The sequence below is a fragment of the Aptenodytes patagonicus genome, chromosome 1 (assembly GCF_965638725.1).
Source record: "Aptenodytes patagonicus chromosome 1, bAptPat1.pri.cur, whole genome shotgun sequence".
Taxonomy (NCBI): Eukaryota; Metazoa; Chordata; class Aves; order Sphenisciformes; family Spheniscidae; genus Aptenodytes; species Aptenodytes patagonicus.
The window spans coordinates 139,899,331-139,921,058 of record NC_134949.1 but is presented as its reverse complement, the minus strand read 5'-3'; the positions used below and the strand labels follow the sequence as shown (position 1 = coordinate 139,921,058).

Genomic DNA, 21,728 nt, shown 5'->3' with positions numbered 1-21,728 from the left:
TCCCGAAAAGGCTGCGGCGGCTACCTGGGACCCTCAGTGGTCCCTGCCCCACGCATCCCTCGCCGGCGCGTCCCCCTCGCCCCCCCCCCCCCCCCCGCGCCCCCGCGGAGTATTCGGCTCGGGGGGGGGGCGCGGGGGGGGGGCGCCGGCGGGAGGGCGGAGCGAGCGGTCGTGGGCGGGGTCCAGGATGGGACAGCCCCGCCCACCGCCTCTCGCCCCGCCCCGCCCCGCCCGGCGCTGGGGGGAGCGGGACGCGGTACCGGGCAGGGCAGGGCGGCGCGTCCCCGGCGGCGGCGGCCGGGGTTGACAGAGGCGGGCGGCGGCTGCGGCCCCCATGGAGCCCAGCTAGGGGCTGCCGCACCCTCCAACGGAGGTAGGTGCCGCGGGGCGGCCGCGCGCCGACAACCCCGGGCGGGCGGAGCGGTGACAGGTTGGCCGGGGCGGCGGCGTTTTGCGGGAATCCTCCCCCCCCCCCCAGCCTTCCCACCCGCGGCCGCGCTCTGCGGTACCGTGGGGAGGGCGGCGGCGGTTCCGCGGCCCCCGCTTCGGCCCGTGACTATTGTTTCTCGTGGCGCCGAGCGGGCGCAGCGAGACCCCGGCGGCGGCGGCGGCGGCTTTGTGCGGGTTGTCCCGGCAGTGGGGCTGCGGCGGTGGGGGGGCGCGGAGGACCGAGGCGGGGAGAGGGACGGGGCGAGACCGTGACCACACGGGCAGAGCCACCCCCCGCCCTTCTTCCTCCTCCTCCTCCTCCTCCTCCTCCTCCTCCTGCCTGCGCAACTTCTCCAAAATCACGCCCGGGGGTGCGCGGGGAGGAGCGGCGCGTGCCGAGGCGAGGCATCGCCCCCCCACGGCTCGTGGGTGCTGCCCCACGGGAAACAAAACACGGCGGATGACAGCGGCTTTAAGCGCCCGGGTCCGCGCTCTGGAAGAAGGAGATTGAAAATGTAGGGTGTGCTTCAAGATGGGCGGTAGCGGGATGATTTGGGGTCCCTCTCGCAGCCGGTCACAAGCGAGGAGGAGGAGGAGGAGGAGGAGGAGGAGGAGGAGGAGGAGGAGGAGGATTTACCCTTCCGAAGTTGGGGCAGAAATTCCTCCCGCTGTCGCCCGGCTTCTCGGCGACGGCTGCCGGGAGGATGAACTGTCACCTGCATCCCCCTTAATGGCTTTTTCTGGATGGGGCTGTCGCGGGGCGTGGGGCGCCGGCGTCGCTGCGCGTCGGGCGTGGGTGGCGGTGGGTGCCCCGGTGAACTGTCGTGCTCCAGAAGTTCTGCATCCCTCAGGGGAGATGCTGCAGGGTGCAAGCGCCCTGGGCGGGAGTTGCAGGGCGATTAGTTATTCGCCTTGCCTCATTTTTTTTCCCTCTTTTTTAAGAGGTTGGTTTGGCTTTGATGTAGTCGCTGTTGTTGATGGTAGTTTTCTCGCATGCCGTTCTCCATCAGATGTCTTTTTTTTGAAATAATGCTTAAAATGCAGGATTCAAAATATATGTATTGTCTAATGGGGATGTGTTGTTAAAGAGGAAAGGGTATCTGGTTGCCCATAAATTCTTCAGGTATTTTCCGTTTAAACTTGATGAGGAAATATTTTTTCTAAGTAACCTTTCATGTCATTTATCACTAGCAAATTGACAACATTTAAAGTAAAGATTTCCTCACAAGTATGCTACTGATTGATAGGAATATTTCAGGCATAACAGTAGTATAGGATGAAAAATCGGCACACTTCCTTTTTTTTTTTTGTTGTTGTTATATGTAAATTTGGAGAAGCCTCTCCTTCCTTTTCACGACTCTGTGAGTGGCCCTGGTTAATCAGCTGTAACTACAGTGAGGACTTAGTCCAGCAGGCTGCCGACAGCCTGCACGTTTTCCTGCCCAGCGCTGCTAGCGCAGCCTGTTCAATTAATGCACCCTCACTATTTCGTCCTTGGCGTCTCTGATGAATTTTGTAGCATTTCTGTGATAAGCTCCAATGGGATTCTCGTGGAGACGCTGAAATCTCTTTCACCTTGAGAGATGATTGAAGCCAAATTTGAAGAGGGGATAACTGCTCAAATTAACTGGAGAGTGATGCTGAATTTCCATGTGTACGTTAAATTCTGGAGGCGCTCCAGTAGCCAGAGCTATCTGGGTCAGACCGGGAATCACCCCAGTGATGGGTTTTGCAGGGTCCTGATCGGTTCCTACCGAAAATGCAAGTGATAAGCTTTTGCAACGCTTGTGGGTTGCATTGCAAGCGTGGGCTCGAGGACAGAGCCAGTCGTGTAGCAGGCGTGATGTGTGCAATGAGCAGGTCGCGCTGAACACGCTACAACTTTGGGAAGCTGGTGTTCGCTGGCGTTCGCTGTACAGAGCCTGCAGCGGTGTGAATTACAGGGAAAAAATGCATTTGCATGTAACAAAGGCAGCTGGCTCATCTCCTGCGTGAGGAACTAAGTTTTTAGAAAATCTGGCTCCCGTTTCTGCCTGTGCCACAAATTACCGGGGTAGCTTTGGGCAAATCATTTAATGTTTCCCTGCCTCCCCTCTCCTCACCTTTGCCCGTGACCCGCCAAGGGCTTGCCTATACCGGGCTGTCAGTTCAGACCCTAACTCAAACCCTTTCCCTTCCCCAGCTGCCTTGCGCACAGCAGTCTGAAGCCCGCGATAGCTGGTACCTAGCTGCTCCGAGGGGATACAGTTTGACATTCAAATGCTGCTGCTGGAGCCAATAATACAGATGTAGCAGCCTCATAGCGATTCATCAGTCTCTAATCCTATGCCTCTTCTAATCCAGTCATTCTCTGCTGCTAATCAAATCGCCTGGCATCGCTCGAGCGGTGTTTGGCTTGCATGCTCGCCCTCGTGTCGGCTAGCCTACATCAAGGCAGGGAAGATGGGCTGAGTATCACCAGCTCTTCAGGACAGAGACCGTCTGTCACTTGAGGTTTGTAAAATCCGTGGCACGAGAGAGGCCCGGTGTGATTTAGAAATACAAATCATAGCTAGAGGGTAAATTGCAACAACATCACAGAAAACTGGCCAGAAAATGGCACCTCGGGCGTTCCTGGGCAGCCAGCTGTGTGCATGTCAGGAGGGAACGGAGGTGGAAGGGTGCAGCTCCCTCGGCGTAACAACGGCATTCTTATTTTAGCATGGAAGACAGCCAAAGATAAGGAGTGGTTGTCATCCGGCTGGTTGGAGGATTTTAAAAAAAAAAAAAAAAAAAGAAAAAGAAAAACTGTGTGGAAATAGAAATATTTTGATGTAGGTACTAAAGGAAAAAAAAAAGCAGATAACCTTGCAAGTGATGGACTAGCCACATAAAGCTGGCAGTACAAGATTTCTCCCATAAAATCCAGAATGATCCTAATTAAGCCCAGACCCTGTTAAATGACACATGGCTTTATTTATTTCAGATGTTTCTAGGTCCTAGAGATGGGGCCAAATGTGAGGAGTTTGATGTGGCAGATAGTTTAACCCCAATTACTTCTACATAAATCACGTGATTGTTACAGGAGCTGAGTACATCTGATGGGTGCCCCAGAGCTACTGATAAAAATATATATATATTTAAAGAAAAAATCCCCTGAAAAGTCTCTGGCAGTGTGGGCGAGGGTTTGGGGGAGAGGGGTGGCCATCCTCTCCGCAGGCAGGAGGATGGGGATGCAGGAGCTGTTGCGGCACGGCGTGCCCGCCGGTCTGTATGCACAGGCAGCTGAAATGGTGGCTTTGTAGAGCAGGCAGCTGGAGAAAGGGAAGCAAAATGGGAGCTGACAAATATTCTCGTTATGAAACTGGGATGGATGAATGATTTATGGGGGTACTTGCTTTTTTTTTTTTTTTTTTTTTAATTTTATTTTGAGCGGAAGGAGTCGGTTGGTGATGTGCAGTGCTAGCCACGAATGGCTTGTTTTGAGATCAGGCTGTGCTGGGTCACGCCTCCAGAAACGGCATCTACAGAATAACAATACAGTAAAACACTTTTCAGCATTGCTTGGGTTTCATAGACTGTCTTCAGGAGGAAAAAGTTTTCCTTCTTTTTTGTTCAAAGCCCTAGGCCTAAATTCTCCCAGCGGACTCTAGATTTCAAAAAGGCGAGAGGTCCTCAGCTGCGCAGGATCATTATTAACCTGTCTCAGTTCTCCTCGGGAATTGCCATTCCTGGGTTTGCAATATTGCCCATCCTTCCCAGGGCACCGGGCAGCTCTGTAAATAGGCCACTCTGTGGAGGAGTGGCTCTGTGGGGTGATTTAATGTTGCTTGTTGGTTCTGCTTTCCCTCCCCCTGCCCCCCCCCCCCAACATGTCTATCCATGCTATCCTCTAACGTGCAGAGCAGCGCTGTAACGTGGGTGGGGTGCGTTTACAGAGTCGCGTCTGTGGGATTTTGCCAGTCCCGTGGGTGGCCGGGTGGCCTGGGGGATCCCTGCGGCGGCTGCCTCCCCACACTCAAGTGCTGGCTTTGGGTGTGAGTGACTGGACCCCTCTGAGCTGGACCTGTTTCCAGTACCCTTTTATTTTGCCAGTTAATAGGGTATGTAGTCATTTGGAAATGCTTCGTTGAGGCATTGGATGTGGGGCTAAATGTTCTCAGGAATTAACTGAAGAGCCTGGGACAGGTCTCCTGACCCCTTCACCCTCCTCAGAAAAAAGCATCCTTCAGGTTTCTGGCTTCCAGGTCCCTGTATTGCTTGCACCACCCTTAAAGTGGCTGGAGAGCAGCCACTGTAGCAGAAGGAAGGCGGCTGCTGTTGGCTTGAAGGGCAAGCTGGGCTTGGGTTTGGGTTCCCCCTGCTTTCCCCATGGCCTATGCAAAGATCTCAGAACAAGCCCCAGGACTGACCATGTGCATAAATGTCTTATTACCTTGTTATCTCTGAGCCAGTGATAGGGAGTGAGCTCTGAGAGGCAAGAGAGGTGAAGGAAGTTTGATGCAACACCTCACTGAGCTTCCGTGGGGCCGCTGAGGGCAGGCATTCCCCTGAATATCCTAGGCTGTAGCTCCAAATTCAAGCTAGTTTTGAAGAGCAATCTCTCTTCCAGCATCTACATGTGCTTCAACCTTTTAATTATTTCTCTGCTTTTATTGTGGCATGGAAACAAAGAGGTGGGAGAAGTGCGGTGGCCACCAGGAGGGCCAAGAGGACAACGGCTCTCGCCTGCCCCAGCAGACGGCGTGCTCCTCACAGCAAAGCCAGGTTATTTGGAGGAGTGCAGGTCTTGCACTCCAGTGAAAAATAATTCGTTAATGGCCAGAGAATAATCACTTTACTCCAAAAAGCCTCTCCAGCTGCATTGCACCAATTGTTCTTTTTCAGTCTCTGAATCCTTAATGACAGTAGCAGCTAATTTCTCTTTCTGTGTTTTTCTAGCTGCAATGTCCTATTTTCTCTGAGTTTATTGAGAAAATAATAGAAGTCATTACATAGCTACTTGTCACCTTTCAGAGAAGAAAACTTCTCCCTGGTTGAATGGCCAATTTAGTTACTTGGTGACTGACTCAAACAATAGCGACTTTTTGTAGCTCATCAGTTATTCATCTGTGCTTAGTGAATCAACTAATTAGCTAGAGGAGTGTTACTTAACTTATAGTCCATGAATATCAGAAGATGGTGAATAAACCAGTGGCAGTATAACAATGGCACATGTGCATTCTGTTGCATGGAAGCAAAAAACCCAAATTATAGGGTCAGGAATGGCAAAGTGAGAAATGTGCATTCATTGTGTTTATTTTTTTTTTTAAACTGATTGTCTTTGAAAGCTTATGTGACAATACTGCACAAAATGGTCCTTGGGTTTTTGGTTTAAAAAAATAATTAGGTGGTCCTTATATATGTATATATATAAAATAATTAGGTTAAAGAAAAGATATCGAGGAGCGTTGAACTAGATGATGCAGAAGGGCAATGAGAATAGAAGACATGGAAAATTAAGTGAAATGTGAAGTATTTTTGTGTGTGTATGATACACATCTTTCTGGTTGTTGGTGATGGATCGCTTGCCGTAGAGCTGGATCCACACAAGGCCACTGCAAAGTAAACAGGAAGGGCAACGCGTTGTTTTTTAATCAGGATTTTCCTAACCGAGCAGTCAGGCATCACTGTCTGAATAATAGATGCCCTCATCTCCGGCCTTGGTGCTGGGGCCGGAGATTGGGAGGCAGCTCTTGGCCAGGAGGTCTGTCCCGCAGAAAGGTGGGGGAAGAGGACTGCTCGCGTGGCTGAGCCTTGCTCTCCAGGCTGTGGGATGCTGAGGGGATGCCAGAAGGAAGTAGGAACATATGTACCAATGTATGTTATTGTACTTTTTTTTGCCCCCCCAAAGCGTTGTGTACTTCCCAGGGAAGAAAACGAGAAGGATCATTCCTTGTTTGGAAGAATCTTGTCTGTGTTACTGTCTTGGGCAGCTGTCTTTGGGGTCCTCAGAGACAGTTTTTGCAGGTGCCAAGCCCATTGGACCCACTATATAAGATGCCTGGCCTTGGGGGAGAGTTTTCCCCAAGACCCATGGCAAAGCGGTTGGATCAGAGGGCTCCACCCAGATCATCAGTGGAAGCATGGGTCTGCAGCCCTGGGGGGTCTTCTGATGTGACAGCAAAGGGTCCCTTTGGCACAGGATACTCTCTACCGGAGAGAGCATGTAGTGTGTAGATATAAATAAATATATATATACACACACACAGGCGGACGCACACACACATACTTGCACAAGCATATCCTAGAAGAACAAACACACAGAAGAGCCGTGCTGTTGTAGCCGTGACGTGCTGTTAATTCATCTCTGGTCTCGGGGGGGTGGATGGAGTTACCTCTTGCCATTTTGCTACAGGAGGACCTATGCATGGTTAGGGTGGATTCACAAGACTTCCATGATGGAAGAAACTGGGCTCTGCATTACAGCTCTGCTGTGTTGTGCGTGCAGGATACATGAAAGGGTGTTGTTCTTTTCATGGGGCTGGTGGTGCCAAGCTCGGTATCTCACGTCTCCCCCCACCATTGTACGTAAGCGGGTGTTCAGTGTGCGGAAGACTGCTTGGCCATGCTCCATTTGTGCTGGAACCGAAGTAATGTTGGTAGGTGGAAGAAAGCAGTTGCAAGGAGTTGTATTTCCCCGCTCATTGAGGGAATGCGTCTGCCTTTGGTTTGGGTTTGCCATTTAAGTCCTTAAGTGATTTTTTTGGATGCTTGGGTAGCAGCTGTGTTTAGCCATGAAACCATCACTCGTCTTTTAGGATACATTCTGTCTGTCACCATAGCTTTCTGCCTTCTAAAGGGGGTTATTAAATTGATGGGGGTAGCCCTGGATGCCATCAGATGCTACAGAGAAGAAAGTGAAAGCAGCGTATGGCTGTGCGCCATGGATCCCCACATCCGTAGCATGTAACTGCAGAGCTGTGCAATGACCGCCCTGGAGGGACCTAGTACAGCCTCCCACCTGAAATGGTTAAGTCAAAAGACGAGGTGGATGCCATTGATCACAAATGGGCTCCAGACATCTTAGATTCGCTTTGGTTACTGGAGAGGCTGGTCAACAGTCTCGCTTCCTATTTGCTTTCTGGTGGAACTGAAAAGCTCTTTGCTTTGAAGCATAGAGGCCTAAATATTTTGGGACCTAGTGCTTCTGAAACTGCTTTTCTTGAGAAGAGATGCCACTGCATTTCCAAGGAGCTGAGGTTCTCAAGCTAGCAGCTTTTTATTTTTAAAAAGGAAGGAGGTGGTTTTATTAGAGTTTCCTGTTTTGAACTCTTTGGTTAAAGGGTATGAAGTGGTTAGAGGTGGGAGAGTTATCATTTAGGTCAGGGTTGTCTCTTTATATTTTCATATTTGTATACATAGCACACATATATATACATTGTTTTCATATTTATATTATATATTTTGATTTGTGCAAATTTTTCCTGTTCTATTTAAGGCTACTACTTTAAGGAAGACTAAGTAAGGTTTACTGTCAGGAATGGTTTAGATATAGCTGGTCCTGCCTGGGGCAGAGGGATGGGTTAGACGACTTCTCAAGGTCCTTTTCAGGACCTTTTCTGTGGTTCTAGGCAGTTACCCAACAGAAGAAATTCCTAGTAGGTTGTGCTGGTTATGCTGGTAGGGTTTTGCTATAGCATTTAACGTGGCTATTTGTTTGAAAAGGAAATAATAGCTAATTGTAGCATAGTTACCGCTGCTGCATCAGACAAATGTTTCTTAAAATTAGAGGAAAACAACTGATGTTACATTTTTAGACTAGCATCGTGATATGGCTATGATTAATTTTTCCAGGAGCTTTGTGGTTTTTATATCTGCTTAAGTGTATTAACATTTTAAAAGGTCAAAGGTAAGCTTTAAAATGGATGCCAAATTAAGATGGATGGGAGGAAAATGACATTTACTTCTTGTTACTGCACATTGTTTGAATTTGACCAAAGGCAAAAACAAAACAAAGAACAACCCTCCCCCCATACACACGCATGCAAGCATGTGTGCATGCACAGACAGACAGACAGACAGGCATGCTCCCACCACCTGCCTTCCCTGCACACCTGGTCCAGGAAGACCATATTCATCTGGGCAAATCATCATCCTAACAAAATCAGTAGTCTAACGTCTTCATTTCCAGACAGCTTAAGTATCCCTTTGGAAAGTATCTCATTTAACTGGTGTGAGTGGACTCCGTAAATAAAAGCTAAAATATTTATATTAGGAAAATACAGCTAATGGGAACCATAACCACGTTATCATTTCCTGCCCTTGCTGAGTTTGAGCTGATGATTTCATCAGGGAAGGGACTGTACCCTCATCCCTATTCATACGGTTTCTGGCACACCGAGTCCCTGTGAAAACAGAAAATAAAATACAGTGGGAATGATGCCTTTGCTTCCAGTGGGAGCGGTGGCCAGTCCCAGCCGAAAGCCAGGCTTTAGCGGAGCTGCTCTGTGAACATACCAGTGTACCACAACTTTGGTTTCGGAGAACGCAGCATAGCTCGAGGGAAGGACCGAATCTGATTTATGTCCATCATTTCCACTCTTGCCCTGACATGATAATGGGGAGCTAGGCCGGCGATGCACCCCGTGCCTCGGGAATCACAGCCACTCTCTCCTTCAAGGGACCCAGCCTGTTTTTCTGGATGTTGTTTCACAAGACAGATTCGCTCCCGTCGTTTCATGACACTTACTAATCCAGCGTTTAAAAAAAACAGGAATAAAACCCTAAAATTTCTTCAAGTCCTTCTTCCCGCTGGTGGTTCATCAGCGAGGGTTTGGGCTGCCTCCTGCATCAGGCTCCGTCTGCCTCAGCCCCGTGCTGTACCACGAAGCACATCTCAACCTCGTGCGGACCACAGGGGCTGTGCCACCCTGGGAAGAGCCACACCGTGCCAGGGGCCGTTCTGACTTTAGGGTGGTGGTGTTTTTTTAATAGACAATTGTAAATTGTTACAGCTGTGGAAGATTCAAGGCGGTCGCTTCATCCAGACCTGGGCGCTCGGTGCAGGGGTACCCGGTTTCCCAGGTCCGTGGGCAGTTTCAGCCTCCTCCTTGAGGCGTGCCTGCACCTCCCTCCCACCTGAAACCCGACTGAAGTGTTCCCTGAAGCACTGACAAAGGAAGACGTTTCAGTGCGGACAGCCGAACCCTCTCTCGCAGGGACAGAGGCAGCGCTGCCTCTGAGAGAGGAGCGTGCATCTTGCGGTGCCCGGGGGGATCGCCGTCACATTTCCTCTGAGGCTTCGCCAGCCCTTTTCTTCTGCAGCCTGCAGCCTAATTGCTGTGGGTTTAGTCCTTTTATTCTTGTTCTTAATTTTTTCAAGAACTTGCCTGAGATCAGAACTGTCTCTTCCCAGAATCAGGGGCCAAATACCAACCTCATTAGCCGCCAGTTCAAAATGGCATGGGTGTAAGCGGGGTGCGGCTCCGGCCCGGTATCAGTGAGGTTATTTAGATGCGTAAGTTGTGGCTGGGCAGCCGATAACCAAGAAAAGGCAATGCTGCTGTTCCTGTAGCCGTGCCTACCGGGCATGCTTTGGCAGGCAGTGTGCCAGCCCCACGCCGCAGGGAGAGTGGGAAGATCCCCCTTGGGCTCCCCGAGCCGGGGGGCTGCCCAGAGCGGAGCACCACGGCGGGGAAGCCAAGGGCCGGCGGTGGCTTCCTCAAGGGAGGAAGCCGCAGTGCTCAACCCCTGCCCTACGAGAAGGCCCGAGATGTGTCTGAGGTTGGGATAAGGGATGGTCAAATCCTTTCCTCCCTCCCCCAACAAGCAGTAAGCTCTCCTTAGCATCCCTTTCTGGGTGCTGAAAATGTTTGTCTGACAAAAAAAAGAAGGGAAAAATGTCAAATGCTCGAACGCTTTGTTTCAGTGTGAAAATGTATTTTTCATTTCAAACTGAATGGGTTCTTTCAAGGCTTCGCTGCCCTCCGAGTGGAACAAACAAAACAGTTTTATTTTTTCAATTTACCAAAAAAGAAAAAATAGTTCTTAAATTGCTCAACCCAAACATTTCTTTTTTTCCCTCCCCCCCAGCCTGGCCACCATAGCAAACAATTTCATTATTTGCATAGCTCTAATTACAGTGATTAAACAAACACAGCAAACGCCGACCCTTCACAGAGCCTCATTGCAACCCCACAGCCAGCTTGGTCTGTATTTTGTCAGCGAAGAGGGAGATCGGAGCGGCTTTGTGCTGGAGTGAAAAGAAATTATCGACTTTTTTTTTTTTTTCTTCCAAACTGATACTCTGTCAGTTTAGAGCAAGAATAATTTTACCCGTTCTCTTGCTGTCAGGCTGAGGGATATCACCATATTGTGAACCTGGTACAGTTCAAAAAGCATTTGGATTTTGAACGTCTTGTTCCCATGTTGCTCTTAAGTTGCAACCTCTGTTGCTGTTATTAGAATAACGTGTAGGGTTGATACTCTGTTAGTGATGCCCATATTAACATAAAGGGCTGAGAAACAAACATCTACATTTTTATTGTTTTGTTGTGAAGATGGAAGGTACCTGAAGACAGGGTTAAGGAAAATTTTATCTGGCTGCCGTTCCATCAAATAGGAACAAACAATTTTTTGGACATTTTTTAATGACATTTATTTATAGCAGGTAGCGCACGGGCGGCTGCTATTTCTCAGCGTGCTGGAAGAATGTTCTCCAGATGGTGCTTACTGTTTATGCTTTTATTCACTTCACTTGAACACAGCAGCACTCTACACAAAACATGGAAAATTGGAAAATAAAAACAATTATGTTTTTACAAAGTGCCATGTGATTTGCTGAAATGTTGTAGTTGACTGATGAGCGATGCTTGGGGGCAGTGTGGGGGATCACGCCTGTCACAGAAACACTATGCCCAAGCCCTCAAATGGTGTCGTGGTTTAAGCAGGCATCACCCCAGCTTGAGAGGGACTCGCCCTTCTCTCCCCAAAAGGTGGGCTTGAGCACGGCTGCTAATCCTACCCTCGTGTCTGTGCCTCTTCTGCCTCCTCTTTCCCCCACAGGGATTGAGTGAATGTGGGAAAGGGGTTATAATGGCAATATTTTTGTCGGGTTTTCTGTGGCTGTGCAGCCCCAAGGTGGGAGAGACGCAAGACAAAGCATTTCATAAGCCTCGCCTGTGCCATCGTGTTCCTTCAGCTTCTAATCTCAGTGAAAAATAAAGTACTAAGGCCTTCTGCTGGTCCAACTGAAAGCAATAGCAAAAGGCAAGACAGGTACGCTAAAGGACTGGTGTGGTCCATGATTTCTTTTGGTTACAGTGGCAAAAATACATACCCAAATGGTGGGCATGCTCTGGCAGGCTTTTGTTAGACAGCTTCTGCAGGACTACTCGCACAAAACATTTTCAGACTGGAAGCTTTAAATAAAAGACTCTGGAATCTTAAGAATTTTTTTTCATTAAAAATAATTGGAAAAACATTGAAAATAATTTAATTCTTTCAATTTTGTTTTTAAAAAAAAAAGAAAACCAAAAAAAGGCAATCATCAAAATTGATGTCAACAAGCAGGAAAAAAGTCTTTTTTTAAAGGGTTTACATATATATATATATTATATATATATAAAAATATATAAAAAGAGAAATATTTCTGGCTTCTATTAAAAAAACAGAACAAGAAAACAACAAAACCCACAGCACTTCAGGACAATTTTTCAAATAGCAAAAAACATATCAAGTTTAAACTTTTGAATGGAATACAATTATTATTTCTTTGTAAACATGAGCCTTCAGATTCTTTCGAAGTCTACTTTAAAGCCAGCAATACTTTTAGTGAAATTAAATTTCAAGACATTAGTGTATAAACAGTTGTTCAACTCGTTTTAGGGATTTCTTCGCTAAATGGGCAGCGCTGCACGGCTCTTCGATTTCTCTCCCTTGCCTGTTACTCAAGAGACAGCCCTTTTCCAAGCAGAATTCTTGCTACATCAGCTTCATGCTGTTTATCTTTCGCTGCTCCCTTGGCAGTTATTATTTCTTAATGTGTTAATTGTAGTTCCTGGACCCTCACGTGTGAGCGTGTGTAATGTTCACGGTAGTGATGCTGACACGTTCTCTAGTTCCTGGAATCACAGAGAGAAAACCTAACATACGGTCTGGGCACAGGGCATCCAGTAAGAGAAACCAATTACAAGAATTCAAATAGCATAAAAAGAATAAAGTGGGTAATTGGGGAGAGTAGGCATTGGGTTGGGTTGGGGTTTTTTTGCTTATTTGGTTATGATTCCTCCTACGGCTCTTGCTTTGTGTGATATATGTATTTTTTAATTAAAACTTGAATTATGTCACTTGCTTTCCACCTTTTAGCAGTATTTCACAGTAAATTCATTCCTAATAGCAAGTAGTCAGGGGTAAGGAACGGCTTTGCTGAGCGATGGGGACTGTTAATTTATTAAAAAGAAACCTATGGATTTAAAACAAATTAGACCTCAATTAAGCCTAGGTCTGTTTCCACACAGACCAGCTGACATGAAAAGGCCCATCTACGAGCACGAAAAATCGCACTTTTTAGCTGACACATCCCCAGTAGAGATGCGCCTGGGCTGGCAAGGGGTGCATTCACTCTTTTGGTTTGTGTCAGAGATCCCCGATCTCTGATCTCAGTTCAAAACCTGTGGCTTTCTTGCATCTTTCCTATTTTTCATCCATCCCTCCTGCCACGCTCGGCCACCCCCTGTGATGCCATCCAAGCCCGTGTGTACGCGGGAGTCCCACCTCGCTCCTGGAGGTGGCTGCTGGCCATCAGCAGCTGGTGTCCGCCTGGCTGGCCGGCTGGGTAACTCAGCTCCTGGATGATCTTGGTGCTAAGCCCAGCCGAACAGATTGGCTGCTCCGGGCTTAGCAAAAGGGGAAATACAGGAAAACTCCTTTTCTCTTCCTTTCTTTTGGAGGGGAGGGAGATCTTTGACTTCTACCGTGGGGCTCTTGCCATGGCCAGGCTGACAAACTCTGTAGGATAGATCTACTTATTCTCATTTACAGAGGCGGGGGGTTTTTTGTTTGTTTGGGTTTATTTTGTTATCCAAACTTGGCCGTGACTCTGAAGTTGGTTGTACTTGGAGGTTTTCGGTGGGACTATACAGAAAATCCAAAGGGCTGCAGTGATTGTTGGAGACCATACACTCAAACCTATGTAGCTGTGGCATGTTTTAACCTGCTTTTCTGAAATTTTTTGGAGGCAATGGGTGAGTGCGTCCACAGGAGAATCCTAATAAGGAGAGTGAAAGGTGGCCTATAATGAGCATTTTAATTGTACGTTTGCAGGCATGCCATGTATGGGCTTTGCTCTCTTGCTGAGACGTCCCCCAGATCTTCTCTGGTGTTACAGGCAGTGACACACTCGTATCGGGAGAAGAAACGCCCATTCTGCTGGCTAGAAATCAGCAATAACATTTTGACATCTGTGCAACAGTTTAAAATGAATTATTCAGCACATAGATCGTGCTATTTGAGGAGCCAGCACATCTCTGCCCATTTACTACTGTCAGTCCGTGGTGGAGATACCACTGATGCCAGTGGGAAGTGAGCACATGGACTGGGGGTAGGTTTTGGCCCATAGCCTGGAACAGCATTTGACAGCACCCCTGCAGAATATGATAGGAATACTCTGCTTTGCCACCAGCAAAAGACCGAAAGACAATGCCAGTCTGCTTCTTCTCTTAGAGTGTTTTAAACACATGCAGAAAAAAGACTTTAAGAATTAAAGAAATTATTAATCGTTTGACTGTTTTAAGTTGTGCTTTAAAGAGTGAAACTTGCATGTAATTTTGATGAAATCAATGTATGGCATATGACTCTCCAGAAGCCCTGAGCATCTATTGCCTACTGGGAGTGCACCCAGAGCACAAACTGGCAGCAGGTCCAGGCCAGTCTCCAGCTTCTGCCAAGTCGGAGGGTTAAAGTGAAGCAGCCGCTAATTCCTATCAGCAAAGAAAATTCATGAGGTTCACGATGCAAGCAGCATCTGATTTGGAAAAACAAGCCAAATTGCTGTAAGAACATGCTTTGGGGAACTGCAGATGGGGAACTGGGAGGAAACACAGATCCCCCAAACACCAGCAAAACCAGGTCTGCTCAAGGCAGGCATTCAGGAGAGAAGGTGGACATTTATCTTGTATTTAGCTTCCTAATTCAGCAAGGTCATCTGAATTAAAGCAGTGTATGTGTGGTGAGGGTCTAACATCTGTTGTTTCACAGGATGCCTGTTCCCTGTAGCTGCGTTTTAAATATAAATGCAGAACAGCATGGAAATGTTCTGTGCTATGGGTTATTGTCCTTTCCTCACCTTCCTTTAAGGACTATGTTATAGCTATCCACTGATGCTTATCTAGTGGGCAAAAATTTGGGAGCACTCAAATAACATTGCAGTGTGCAGCAATATCATCTGCCCATCATTGTCCATGTTCTTCAAGTAGCTAACTAAAAATCCAGCCTGCCCCAATTTCTACCTGCTCTTCCAGTTACGTGTAACAAATAATACCCTACAGTGGAAGTAGCCCAGTGCTGTACTTGGAAAGGCAAGACATATTATCCAGGTAACTATAAAGCAAATGGCTAGTATACTTGAAAGTTCTTTTGCAGGAAAGCACCTCTACTGAGAAAAGACACTTAAGCGCATTATGAAAGTTAAGCAAATCCTTCTGTCCCACTGAAGTCGGTAGAATTTAAGCATATAGTTAAATCTTACGTGCAATAAGGGCATATGCTCTGATAGTAACACTATAGCTGTAAGATTTTTGAACCTGTATATAGCTTTGAACCTGTGTATAGTTTTATTTTCAGAGTCCCCAAGAGCTTTGCAATTAGCAGAAAGACGTGAAATCGTGATAAATACCATGCAGCTCTGGATACTCAGGTGCGGTGCTTCTGCAGGAGGTGGGGCCTGGCTTCCTCAGCCGGTCCTTGACAAGAGCAGTTCTGCAGCTGCTGCTGCTGCAGCTGGGTGCGAGCTGGAGTTTGCATCCACAGTGCAGGCAGCACCACCCGGGTGTGGGTACGCACGTGTGGCATTTTCGTAGTAACTGAAAGACAGTTCTAGCTTTTGTAGGGCTGCCGTCACCAAAGTGTCTGAACCTTTCTGCCATCTTTGATCCTCTCGCTGTCACAGCACTCCCCTGGGGCGGGAGGATATTATCACCCTTCGGCACGGAGTCAGAAGAGGCACAGAGAGACGTTGAGTCCGATTTTAAAAGTTATTTTCGTGTCTGCATATACAGAGACATCTCTGCGGGCGTTTTTCCAAACCTCCTGTCTGCGTAGTTTGGACCCTGTCTGCAGTTACAAACCTGGCTCAGGGTGGCTTTGCTCCGCCTCACGTGGGAAGCTCGTGAGCGGGGACATGAGCGTGCATCTCCCTGATCCCGGTGCAGAGGAATATACCTTACTTGTGTAGGTGTGGGGTGGCAAGGGAAGGGGGGGTGTGCAGAAGGCCGAAAAAAAGGGAGGAGGATAAATAGCCGAAGTAATATATGTTTGAGGGTGAAGAAGGCTACCTGGTTTTATTGCCACTTGATTGGAAGGATGTGTGTAGCTTGTGAGCATCCATTAATTAGTGATGCAGTTGCTCCGTGCTGGCATCAATAAAACCTTAATAGTACATGATACCAGCCTGTGATTGCTTCCTTTTTTCCACATCCCCTTGTGAGGATGCGTGTATATTGGTGCAGCTGTGCACTGTATACAGTGTATATGTGCTGTGGCTGCTTACATAAGAAAGGGACAGTAAAATCATTTAGCGGCTAGTTCCCTCCCATGTGATTTTTCCAAGCGTTTATAAAAGGATCTTTGATACGCAGCACGCTCTCACGTGCGCAAAATAACCGACGTTGTTTTTCTTCCTTTTGCTGAGACATGTTAATTCTTAAAATGGCTCCTGAGCAGGCATTCCTAGGTATGTGTAGCGACTGCAGCCTGATGGGTTAGCAGCAACAACAACAACAACAACAACAACAACAAGAAAGGCTCTCCTTCATTTCCTTTATATGCACACAGTGCAGCTTTTCAAACAGTGCATCAAACACCGCCGGCTGGAAATTTCCAGGCCCATTTCCTGCCTGGTGCATGCTCATAAAGCAAGATTGTCTGTACGGTCCGTAGCTGCAGTACTGCAGAAAGTCAATAAAGGACTGACCACCTCACCTCTATCAAAAGCAGTTGAGAAGCCCTGCCTCATCTGCCTTATTAAAACCACACTTGACTCCCGCAGAGAAACCTAGCTGGGAACCTTGAAGAGGAGGCATAAAAAAGGAGGCTGAAACTGCAGTGAGTATTCTACAGCTAGGTCTTGCAGTAAGGTTAAAGAGCGCTTATTGTAAAATAAACCAAAAAGGCAGCTTCATTAAAACAAGGAAAATGCCTGCATTTAATGCAATGAACTTCTGACTCTCCCACGTAAAGTAAGGCACAGAGATAAGGCGATTAGTTATTGCAGCAATGAGTAGATTTAAATAGCTCCCTAATGGATTTGTATTTTGAATTTAAACATGTATATGCCTATATATGTGCATGTGTGTGTATACTTCATCTTTGCAAGGAAAGGTATGATGTAGAAATAGATGCAAGAGGTAGAATTTATACTGCAAAATGTATTTTAGAATGTGTTTGAAAGGATGGGGTTTTTTTCTTTCCCTTATATAAGAATAATTGATTGAATGTTTGCCAAGCTTTCAGTAGTATCCATCGGGAATCCCCACCCCCACCTTCCCGGGCCCGCTAGCTTTTTCTCACCTTAAAATGAAAAAAGAAAGAACTTTAACAGAAAGATCATTGCTTTAGCTTAATATTGTAAGATTTCAGAGATTGAATTTTCTGATAGTAATGAAATGAACCCTGAGTTGTGCCATGAATTTGATTGCAGTTAATTTGATTTTTGAGATGCTCAACAAAGCTAGCCCATTAGCTTTAACCTCACATACTTTGGATTTGTACAAAGTGGTATTTTTATATATATATGTGTATAGATAATATGAAAATCTCTTTCTGGTAATTCAGTTGTTTGTAACAATTACTGTCAGTGAGTTGTTACTAACTACAGCACTGTTGGAAGTGGTATCCGGTGTGTTGCTTACCAGTAATCCCACTATGGTTATTGCTTTGGTGGTACAGGGTTAGTTTTCCTTTTCACAAGGAAAAATACAGCTGAACATCTCAGCCAGGAGACACATGCAAGCTCTGTCCTGCAGCTTTTTCCAGTTCTCATTGATCTTAATGAGACTAGTCATATGAATACGAGCGACCCTTGTCAGAAAGGATTTTTTTGGCTGAAACTCACAATTTCTGTTTATTTGATTTGCCTCTGCAGACTTCAGAGTGAAGTGCTCCTCTTGGTAGTATCTGCCAAGAGGCAACAACCGTGGGGTGGGGCATCCCCCAAGGTGGTCCCAATGTCTGGCCTTTTCTCTTTGCGCGGTTTATTCTTGGTCAGCAGTTAGTAAGATGGTGGAAGACGGCCTTTTATATATATGTCTATATAAAGAAAACTAGCTTCAGATAAGAAAGTATTCGGTGATGTCAGGAAACTAATGGCACAAGGCTACAGATGACTGGGAATAGTGTTAAGGAGTTGATCGTATTGGGGAAAAACAGGAGGGGGATTCTGCAGCTGGGAGGAGACTGGTCACTATGGGGGAAAAAATAGGGAGGATGCGGTTTCCAGAACAGGGGAGAAGTGAGACCGGGGAGGAAGGAGATAAACGGTGGGGGCACACAAGTTGAGAGTGATGCTGAAAGTTTTCCAGGCGATGGGCAAAGGTTGAGCTGCAAAGGAGATAACTGCCATGAGCTGCTCGTGGGAGGTCCTGTAAGCGGGGGAGTGCAAAATCTCAACAGAAGTCAGGGTATATATGACTTAGCGATGTGTGGGAGGGAAAGTGCCCGTAGATGGGAAGAGGGTTGGACACATGGCTGGAGACAAGGCGTTTTGTCTGGATCTGTGCCACTGAAGTACACATCAGGCACTTGTGGAGCCAGGAGCCAGGCTGCCTCCCTCTGCTCCATCATCCTGAGCAAACCTGCCGGAGGGTCGTCTCCTGGCCCCGGCGCAGAGGGGCCTGGGGCAGCCTTGCTTCTCGCTTGGATGCTTCTGCCTGTGTCCCGTGGAGGGCTCCTGGCGGGCACGTCTGGCTGCCTATGGGAGCAAGACCAGGGCATGCGCCGTTCCCCTCCTGTCTGCCTGCAGCGTTCACACGTCTGGCCTGGGGTAGAGCTGGGCACTCGCACTGGGAGTGATCCAAGAGGTCCCCAGTTTGGGCAGGGTGAGGAGCCGGGTACCAGGGAGTACTGCCATCCTTCTGGAGGATGCTTACGTGCCCGCACCTCTGCAGCATCTTCTCAGGGCCTGCCAAGCCACAGTCCAGGTGTTTCCCTTGTTTACTACAAGGCAAGGAGAGGTTTTGTTATTCCTAACTTACTGTTTTATAGGGTTTGGCTTGTCCTTTTAATTCTTCTCTTTCCTTCATGCCACTTTTGGTGGCCCAGTCTGAAGGCAAGGTACCCAGTTATTTTGGCAGGAATCAGGCAAACCCATTCAGCAGCAGAGGAAGGGGGGAAAAAACATTAAAGAGAAAGGACCGATGACCTCACCAGAGAGTCCCATAGTGCCAAATTTAACCCTAAAAATCAAGGGAGGGGACAGAAACCCCGTCTCTCTCTTCAGGGGATGCTGAAACAAAGTGCTCTGGAAATCCTCAGGCAACAGAGACCATTAAAACATGCTCCTGGCATGGGGCCGCCCTGTGATGCTGGCCGTTTTGCCCCACGGTGGACGGTGCTTGCGCTTCTGTGGGAATCTATATCCCTAGGCTTCTTGCTGCCAGCCTGCATCTGGCGCAGCGGAAACATGGGGTGAGCTGCCTTGCTCCTGCAAGAGCCGGGTCTGCCTCCGCATGCTCCCCAGGGAGATGTGACTTCCCCCACGGCCAAGGCTGGGAGTGGCACGAATCCTTGCCGAAAAGGATGATACAGCTTCCATACTGCTACGAAGTTAGACTAATTCAGAGGCAGCGTTTCTGACGTTTCTCAGCCAATGCTAGCTAGAAAGGAAACAATTTTACACATCAGCAATTTTTTATGATTAATAATATTATCCTGCCTTAATTGAAAAATGGGCTGCTGCCCTTAAGAAAAAAATTAAGCTGCAGGAATTAGTATCTAACCTCTTTATGATGAATGTGTATTTTTACATGCTGCATATTACTGTCAGTGCTTTTAGAAATAATAGTGCCGTGTATTGTAATAAAAAATTGTCCCGTGTTGTTTGTAGTTGCATGGCACCATTCTGTCTGGCTGACTTGGCTTTAAGAGCCTGAACGCTTGGGAAGAAGCAGCGTGAGGATGCCGAAATCCTTTTAAAGGGAATTTATGTACAAACAGGAGGATGATGTGTAGGCTCCGAGCTCTGCTATCAGTTGTTATTGCTGAGAGATATTCGCGGGGAGTCTATGCCAGACGGAGCATTAGCGATTGCCGGCCTCGGTGCCTTCGTGGGAAGTCGGTCATAAAGTCGGCGAGGGCTCTTGTTTGTGGGATTTTTAAACACCAGTGAATCATTTTACATAGTAAGGCAGTTGTCGTTGGGATGGGTTTGTGCAGAGGTCTTTGTGAACCACTTTCTCTACCCAAACAAAGGTTGAGAAGGAGAGAGAGATGATGCTGAAGGACAGGGAGATTCGTTATGCCCGGCAGAGAGCCGGCAGCTGGGCTCTGCCGAGGTTTGCCAGGCAGCGTGCGGGAGCCGGGGGGTGTCGCCTGCCTCGGCCTGTCTGCCTGCGACCGCAGGCAGTCCCGGAGATGGGGCAAGTCATGGCTTCACGGCATCATGCTCCTTTCGCCTGTCTGGCCCCGGGTTTTTGTCTCATGCAAAGCAGCCCAAGGAAGCTGGGATTAAGGAATGTCTGGGTCCCTGATATGGACAGTTGGGGACGAAATGAAGTCAATAAAATCCCTTTTGGCTCTCCTGCTGTCTTGGCATCGTCAGTCTCCTACAGGCTCCTCAGAGGCCCGTGGCTTCAGCAGCAGGCAGGGAGGGTGCCTCTGGTTCAAAGTGAAACCACGTACATGTGCGGGGTGCAAATGTGACGTGTTAAAGTACAAATGCTTTGTTCCCCCCAACCTAGAGCTCTTAAATGCTCTCATCAGCTTAAATATTGCTCACCCAAACATTTGAATCTTGTAAGTCAAATCTCCCTGGAAACGTGCAGTGAAAAATAGATGCCTGTGAGATCACTGGTGCTTTCCCGGGTTCCTGGCCGGCGGAGTGCAAGGACCCTCCCCTTCTCCTTCCCAGGAGAGATGCGATGGGCACATAGCAAGAGAGCTGCAGGAGCTGGGCCTTTCGGGGGAAGGCAGCGAGAGGGTCCCAACGGGGAAAGAAATGCTCTGGCGGTGCCATCCTCCTCGGAGGGCAACCTACCCGCAGTCTGGGGCTGGGGAGGGAGGAGGAGGGTCTGGGGAAGGAGCCAGGAGCGTCCCCAGATGTGGGGGACACGCTGGCTCTGCAGGGGCATGTGGGAGCATGGTGGGAGCAGCAGAGGGGAGGCTGTCCTTCCCTGCGCCTTCTCGGCCGCAGCCCTCTGGTCTGCGCCCACCCAGAGAGGACCCCGGGATCCTCCCCAACCCTGCTGGGGAGGCAGCGGCGGGTGGGCCAGGGGGGCGCTGGCAAGGGCTGCTGGCGTTTTCCTGCTGCTCTGCCGCATCCCTAATCCGTTGTTGCTGCCTGCGTAGGCTGGCCCTGGTGCACCCTCACACCCATCCTCCGGTGTCTCTAAATTTGTAGCAAAGTTCTTTTTAGCTATCTCTTCCTTTGTATTTCAGCCAGAGTCCCTATTAAAGCAGACAATGAGGAAGTCTGCATTAAAATGCTTCCTTCCATCCCTCTGTCCTACCCCCCCTCCCAGCCCCATCCTCCTCGTCCCTGGAGGAAACGCTCGTCTCTGCCAAGATCCTGCCTCGCAAAAGTAAACAATATGAAATTACAATAAAATGTTTTGATTTGCTGGGCCTGACATTCAGGAGCTGCACAACAGAGACTTATAAAAAGGATCTTCTATAGATAGCCAGTGTGAGAAAAAAATAATCTCTCATTTCAAACGTGTTTCAGATGCAAGTGTCAGGGCAGCGTAGATGGAGAACAGGGGATTTCTTCGCCAAACCTGAAGGTTCTTAGGAGGTTTATATTGCAGCATCTGTCAGCAGCTTTCCGCCTGGTATCTGCGGGTGACTGGCCTATTGCACAGTAATGTCAATATTTGGGGCTCTGTCTCTGTGTGTGTGTATATGTGCTG

General features: G+C 48.1%; 1 protein-coding gene across 1 annotated transcript in view; it reads left to right on the top strand.

Annotated features, from left to right (window-relative positions):
* The first annotated feature begins 282 nt into the window (after nucleotides 1-282).
* Nucleotides 283-21,728, top strand: part of RAI2 (retinoic acid induced 2) — a 46,563-nt gene continuing 25,117 nt past the window's right edge. Inside the window, exon 1 of the mRNA XM_076356888.1 lies at nucleotides 283-373. The gene's annotated coding sequence lies outside the window, so the exon portion shown is untranslated. The remainder of the gene's footprint in view (nucleotides 374-21,728) is intronic.